Genomic DNA, 7652 nt, shown 5'->3' with positions numbered 1-7652 from the left:
TAAGTTTTCCATACCTTGGAAATATGCTGACTAATACATGTTCCAGCAGTAAAATTCATCTGGATCTAGAAGCTCTTATTGTCCACCGAGTGTCCCTTCTCCAGAGTAACTCATTCCAGTTGTCTTTTGAATTGGCAAAATTTGGAGTGCCAAGATGCTATCACTAAATCAACACGCAGATCTAGGGTGAGAGTATTGGAGTGGAATCATTTTTATTCCAAAAATCCACCTGTATTTATTTCTCATGGACTAGTTTCAGGAGAATTTAGGTTCTATTTCAGAAATTCCCCCAGCACCGAATAGCACAATCTCCCAACTAGCAACAATGCCATCATCGGGCTAATGATTGGCTAGATGAGCAAAGGAATTTTGCGTATCATTATCTAACTGCATATTTTCCCAGGAATTATAGTCTACATTAGTTTTTCATTGTCCTATTTGATTGCTAAATCAAGTCAACAAGATTAAGCAGAAATAAGTGAATACACCGTAAGAGTAGAAATTATGTATCAGAGAGGGCTCAAATATGATGCCTATGATGTTTGTTTAGTAATATTTTTTCCTGAAAATAGTATAATGCTCTCTTACTCTGTCACTCAGGCTAGAGTGCAGTGGTACGAGCATAGATCATATATCACTGTAGCCTGGAACTCCTGGGCTCAAGTCATCCTCCTGCCTCTGCCTCCCAAGTAGCAGGGATTAGAGTTGTGCAGCACCATGCTCGGGTCCTTCACCTTTTTACAAGCTCATTTGTATCAACTTCAGGCAAATCTTTCCTGAGACCTTAAGCTTTGCTCCCATCTCCCGGTTCTTCCTTTTCAAAGTGCATAACTTTATATCATTTCTTGATACTGCAGCTATTTTTAAAAAGAATATAACTGCCACAGCTGGGTGCAGTGGCTCAAGTCTATAATCCCAGCACTTTTGGAGGCCGAGTGGGGGGCAGATTGCTTTGAGCTCAGGAGTTGGAGACTAGTTTGGGCAATATGGTGAGACCCTACCTCTACAAAAAGTACGAAAATTCGCCGGGCGTGGTGGTTCATACCTGTGATCCCAGTTATTCAGGAGGCTGAGGCTGAAGAATCGCTTGAGCCTGGGAGGTGGAGGTTGCAGTGAGCCAAGATCGTGGTACTGCACTGTAGCCTAGGCAACAGTGAGACCCTGTCTGGAAAAAAAAAAAAAGAAAAAAGAAAAGAAAAAATATCTAAAAACAAATTGGCTATAAAAACAAAAAGAATATAACTGTCAGGAAAAAAAATAAGCCATGGTTGTGGTTTTGTGTGGAACACACAGAGAAGCCTTATGATTTAATTACAAGCTAAACTTTTAGTAAATGGCCCTTAGGGAAATTTTTGAGTAACAGGTGAGGATAATACTCTGGGTAGTGGGAAGTAAGGAAACAGGACTGGGGACCCCCAAAAAAGATCACATCAATTGGAACCTTAAGACTGAAAATCAGCTGGTTACCTTCTTTGTAATTTATCAGTTTCCCAATGAAAAACCAAAAATTGCCAAACTTTCACAATGTTTTATTAGAAGTTGCTGTTTCAGGGCACTTTAAGGTCAATGTTTTAAGTACACAAGACACTCAATACTCCTATTTATACTTTAGCTGTAATAATGTTGGGCTTTGAAATCAAAGCATGTGGGACAGAATTCTTATTTATATGTGTAAATAGATGTCAACCCCCAGACTCAAAGAAGAGACAATAGAATTCATGGCACAGCTGTGTTAGAACCAATAATGGTTTTCAATCACTCGGTCTGATGGTGTTAATTGAGACTCTGTCAGGTATGCAGCACTTAAATTTGATGTTTAAGAGAAATGAATCCCAGACAGAAGTCAAACATGGCCGCTTCTTGAAAACTTCTAATACAACTGAAAGAATAAAGCAGTTATATACCGAAGGCAGTCTTTATGGGTCAAAATGAATGATAAATATATTTTACAGCTTGTAAGTTATAAACAAGCAGTGAGAGCTGTTGGTTTCAGTGATCATAGAAAGGGCTGGGCCTGAACTATGCCTAGAGAAGAAACTAGACACAGTGAAAGAATGTACTTATTCATGTAAAGGCACGCAGTGCTACCAAACAGAGCTGTCTTTTCGTATTATTCAAATCGTAATCCCAAAATGGAAGTCTTGGAAGCCCAAATGTTTACTCATAATCTTGGCCAAATTCCACCTTGGAAGAGTAAGTTAAAAACCACAGCCAATTCAATTATTTAATTTCACTGTATTAAACCTCAAGGTTGCCAAATGATCTCATTACCAAATTATATCCTAAGGTCGTCCTGGGAAAATAAGCTATTCTATGCCAGACAAACTATCCCCAAGGGCAATTCTGGGCCAGTGATATTTTCAAAGTTGCAAAATGGCTGTGTTTTTCATTGGAAAATTCCATCCTCCACCCCTGGTCCTCTTGGAGAATTCTGTAGCTTATCTAACCTAGTGCAACAAAGCATTGGGCCAAAGAGTATCATGCAAAACACACTCAGTAACATGTGAACGACCACTAGTTGCAGTCCAAAAAACAAATTTGTCATAGATTTTGTAAAGATGCATACTGAGTCTGCAAAAATCATATGAGAAACAGTGGATTCCAGTATTAATCACAAGTGCCTGTCATATAGTCTGTGTTTTTTTGTTTTTGTTTTTGTTTTTTCCAAAATGGAGTCTCACTCTGTCGCCCAGGCTGGAGTGCAGTGGCACGATCTCGGCTCACTGCAACCTCTGCCTCCCAGGTTCAGGCAATTCTCCTGCCCCAGCCTCCCGAGTAGCTGGGATTGCAGGTGTGCGCCATCATGCCTGGCTAATTTTTGTATTTTTAGTAGAGACAGGGTTTCACCATGTTGGTCAGGCTGGTCTCGAACTCCTGATTCACCCACCTCAGTCTCCCAAAGTGCCGGGATTACAAGTGTGAGCCACTGTGCCTGGCCTCTTACATAGTCTTATGATTAGGTATTCATAGGTTATTAAAATGCTGTAGTAAGAGATGTTATGCTTGGGAACATTACCAATAAAGACATGAAAAAACAGAAATGTTTTGCTTTCACTCTTTGTGTTTTAGGGCTCATTTTTTTTCCAATGGAGGGACTTTGTAGTAGTAAAAGGTTCAGATTCCCTCTTAAAAGAGAAAACATACTACCCCTATCAAGGCAAGGAATACCCCTAAACAAAGTAGTCTTATTGTGCCAGGGTCAAGTGAGAAACTCCAGGAAAGGGATATTATAAGAGCCCCTAAGGGGTTGATTTAGGTCAGGGGAAATGTATACCTTGGAGGGAGATGGAAACATTAACTTATTTAGAAGTTGGCTCTCTTCAAAGACCCCAGAGTGTAAAGTATCATGTAATTGATGCAAGCGGCCAATATGTCAATCAACAAATCTAAATTGAGTTGACTATTATGTGAAAGGTACCTAACTCTCCAAGCTCCTTCTAAATTTCCCTAAAAGGGCAGCATTGTGCATTGATTGTCTAACTCATGAGTATTAACAACACAGATATATTTTAGAAGTACCAACAGTGACATTGTAATTTTATGGTGTTGTGTCGACACATTGTAATGTTGTGCGAAGAGCTCTCGCTGGAGTCCAGAAGTCCTAGGGTGTAAGCCTGCCTCTCCCACTCAACAGCTTTGGTGCCTTTTTCAGAGAGTAAAGGAAGGGTTTTGGATGAAAGGTAGTGTGATGGAATCAGAAGACTTCAGTTCTATACTCAGCTATCCCACTGCCTTGCAATGGGAAGGTCACTTAGCTTCTCTCTTTTGTCTTTAGTTTGCTTGTTGGTGAAGAGAAAAAGCTACATCACCTCTAAATTATCTTGCTGCTTTAAATCAGTCCCTTGAAACAGAAAATAATTATATCACTTGAAATTACTGTGGATGCTTAAAGTTGCCCCTATATTTTTACGCCTGACTCTTGAGATGCCGTGGTGTAACAGAAAGTATTAGAGATTTTGAAGTGAGACTCAAGAACAATTGCCTGTTCTAAAACTTAGTTTTATCTTTAAAGTTAGACTAGTAATTCCTACTTTACAAGGTTTCTGCAAAGATGAGAGATAAACTACAATGTCTGGCTCACAGCAGACACTTAGTAACTGGTGGTGCTTTTTATTTTTGCCTCTATGAACTACTTGATGCCAAGGTGTAGCATTATTCCTATGGGAAAATAAAGTAGACCTTATAACAGTCTTCTGTTTCTAGGGCATCACTGCAGCAGACACAGCATAATGCTATCTTATGTAGACTGTCAGGTATGAAATTGTAGGGAAACTTATTAATGGAGCCCAGTACTTTACAAAAGTATTGAATGTTACCTTTGTAAGGTCTCTCACGCAGATCTTACAGTGAATTCTGACACTTAATGCCCAAGGCTTCTTTATGTAGTCAGGTCAGTTCTGATAGGCTCTGAGTAGCGATATTCTACTGATTGAATAAAGCTGCTCCTCAGCTTGGTGTTTTTCACCATCCTTCTTTTCGGGTTCCTCTTTTTCACCAGCATCCCCAGCACATCACACCCCCACCGCTCTGTGTTTCTGCATTTTTACCACATCGTGGATACTTGTTGGCACTCACAAATGAGCATTCATTTGTCGTGTTTCTAGCTTTCACAGTTTCACAGGGAACTCCCTGCATAAGGCATAATCCCTACTTTTAAAGAGTTTACAATCTATTAACATACGGAGAAATAAGCAATACACAATCCTGTGCGCTAAGTGTGGGTAGTGTTACAAGCAGGAACTTCAGGAAGGAGAAGAGACTGCTTTAGGCTGGGCTGGGATGACTCCTAACAGGAACTCACTACTGAACTCCCTCTTGGTGGTGGGAGAGGAGAAGCTGGGCTTTTCAAGAGCACAAATGCAGGGACCAAGATGGGTGGCAGGATGGTGCCAAGAATGTGGTCTGTGGAATTCTTCCCTAGAGAAGTTTTAAAGAAAATTATTTTCCAGTCAATTCCTAAGCTCATCTCTGCCGTGGACATTCTTTTTACTCTAACCCAGAGAAGAAAAGCAGGTATCAGGTATTGGATGTGTGAGCCTGGCTGGACCAGTTATCCACATTAAGTCCCATTTCATCACCGGTTAAGGTCAGTATCATACAGTTAGTGTGACAGCTAAGATGCAGCACGTGAAGATACTGAGAGGTAGCAGGTTCTGGAAGGCATGATGCCACCTCCCCCTCTGCTTCACAGAAATATGTATATGACAAGTTGGGATTGGGATATATTTATCTCTGTAATTTATTTTTATTTAATTAATTAATTAATTAATTTTTTTGTGATGGAGTCTTGCTCTGTCACCCAGGCTGGAGTGCAGTGGCGTGATCTCGTCTCACTGCAACCTCTGCCTCCCAGGTTCAAGCGATTCTCGTGTCTCAGCCTCCCGAGTAGCTGGGACTGTAAGTGCACACCGCCATGCCTGGCTAATTTTTTGTATTTTGGTAAAGACGGGGTTTCACTGTGTTGCCCAAGCTGGTCTCAAACTCCTGAGGACAGGCAATCTGCCTGCCTTGGCCTACCAAAGTTTTGGTATTACAGGCGTAAGCCACTGCTCCTGGCCTATCTCTGTAATTTATTAATCTTATGTAATTTCTTTTTTTTTTTTTTAAGAGACAGGATCTCGCTCAGTCACCCAGGCTGGAGTGCAGCACTACCATCATAGCTCACTGCAGCCTCAAATTCCTGGGCTCAAGCAATCTCACCTCAGCCTTTCAGGTAGCTGGGACCACAGGCGTGTGCCATGATGCCTAGCTAATTATTTATTTTTTTGTAGTGATGAGAGTCTCATTATGTTGCCCAGGTTGATCTTGGACTCCTGGCCTCCAGCAATCCTTCCATCTTGGCCTCCTAAGGTGCTAGAATTATATGCCTGAACCACAGTCCCTGACCAATCTTATATAATTGTATGTAAGTATTTATTTTCAAATTAATGCACATACTTATGTGAATAAATATAAACATAATAGGTTTCCCAGCTCTTTTTTTTCCCTGAAATATTTCTGTGATGGATTGAAAGAAATTTAAAAAATAAGGAAATCTTATCAAATGTTTTAGCTCAGAAAACAGAAAATTGTGTCTGGGTTGCTGCTGTAACAATGTAACACCAACAGAATGGCTTCAAACAACAGAAAAGAAGGGTGGGGCATGGTGGTTCATGCCTGCAATCCCAGTACTTGGGGAGGTCAAGGCAGGAGGATTGCTTGAGCCTAGGAGTTTGAGACCCCCAGCCTGCACAGCGTGGTGAAACTCTGTCTCTACAAAAAGTAAATTTTAGAAAGAGTCACCGGCGCCAGCAAAAATTTCCCTCTTCTAACAAGGATACCAGTCAGCAGTCAAGAACCCTGAGCAAGGCAACATGAACTGAAGCTAATTCATGATCCAAATATTACTAAATAATTCCAAGGAAAAGCAGAACCTAGATACAGTTAGCTTCAGATGAGTGACTGCCATGAAGAGCATTCTGACGTGACATGAAATATTGACTCCCAGGTCAACCTTTTGTTATAAATATTCTACCCAAAAGACAGGATAAAGCTCCATTGTAAATAATTACCTCAGGAAATTTAAGAATTTCACTCTTCTGTGTCTAGTGGTCTGACAAAGGAATTTAAATTATTTTTAAAATTTGTGATTCAAAGGGTTTTAGAAAAAATTAAAAGAGGAGTTCAAATACTGTTCCTCCTTTTAATGTTTGTTTGTTTTTTTTTTTTGCCATTGGATCAATCCCCAATATCAGTTTCATCTGCAAATTTTAAAGAAATTCTCCCACTCTTGAATTGATTTTATTTTCTTAGTTCAGTCAATCTATCTTGTAATCAACTAACAATCCAGAATGTATGAAAGACAATCTGTATTCCAGTTAGTTTTCTAGTTTTTTGGTCTTAAGTGTGGTAAGAGTCCCCTCTACTGGCAATGCCTCGAAACTACAGTTCTCTACCCGTGCAGCTGCAACAGGGGGATTCAACAGTAAGTGACTTGCCTTTCCTTGTAGCCCCCCGTGAAAATTGCCAGAGGTAGTAGGCTCAGGGCAAGCAACACCAAAAGGCACAGATTAGGAAACCCACTGTGAAGTAAGCCTTGGCCCACAGCCTTGTGGGTTGAAATGAAAAACGCTTGCTTCTCTACAGAACAATGCTGTTCAATGGAAAAATAATGCAAGCGGCCGGGCGCGGTGGCTCACGCCTGTAATCCCAGCACTTTGGGAGGCCAAGGCGGGCGGATCACGAGGTCAGGAGATCGAGATCATCCTGGCTAACACGGTGAAACCCCGTCTCTACTAAAAATACAAAAAATTAGCTGGGCGTGGCGGCGGGCACCTGTAGTCCCAGCTACTCGGGAGGCTGAGGCAGGAGAATGGCGGGAACCCGGGAGGCGGAGCTTGCAGTGAGCTGAGATTGCGCCACTGCACTCCAGCCTGGGCGACAGAGCGAGACTCCGTCTCAAACAAACAAACAAACAAACAAAAAAAGAAAAATAATGAAAGCTACAAGTGTGAGCCACATATACAATTTCAAATTTTCTAGTGATCACATTAAGTGTAAAGAAACAAGTGAAAATAATTTTACGAATGTATTTTTATTTAACCTAACATATTCAAAATATTGTAATTTCAACATGTAATCAACATAAAAAATTAATGAGACATTTTCAATGT

The sequence above is a fragment of the Macaca nemestrina genome, chromosome 19 (assembly GCF_043159975.1).
Source record: "Macaca nemestrina isolate mMacNem1 chromosome 19, mMacNem.hap1, whole genome shotgun sequence".
In the NCBI taxonomy this organism is placed as follows: Eukaryota; Metazoa; Chordata; class Mammalia; order Primates; family Cercopithecidae; genus Macaca; species Macaca nemestrina.
The sequence above is the reverse complement of the archived record's forward strand: the minus strand, read 5'-3'. Positions refer to the sequence as shown.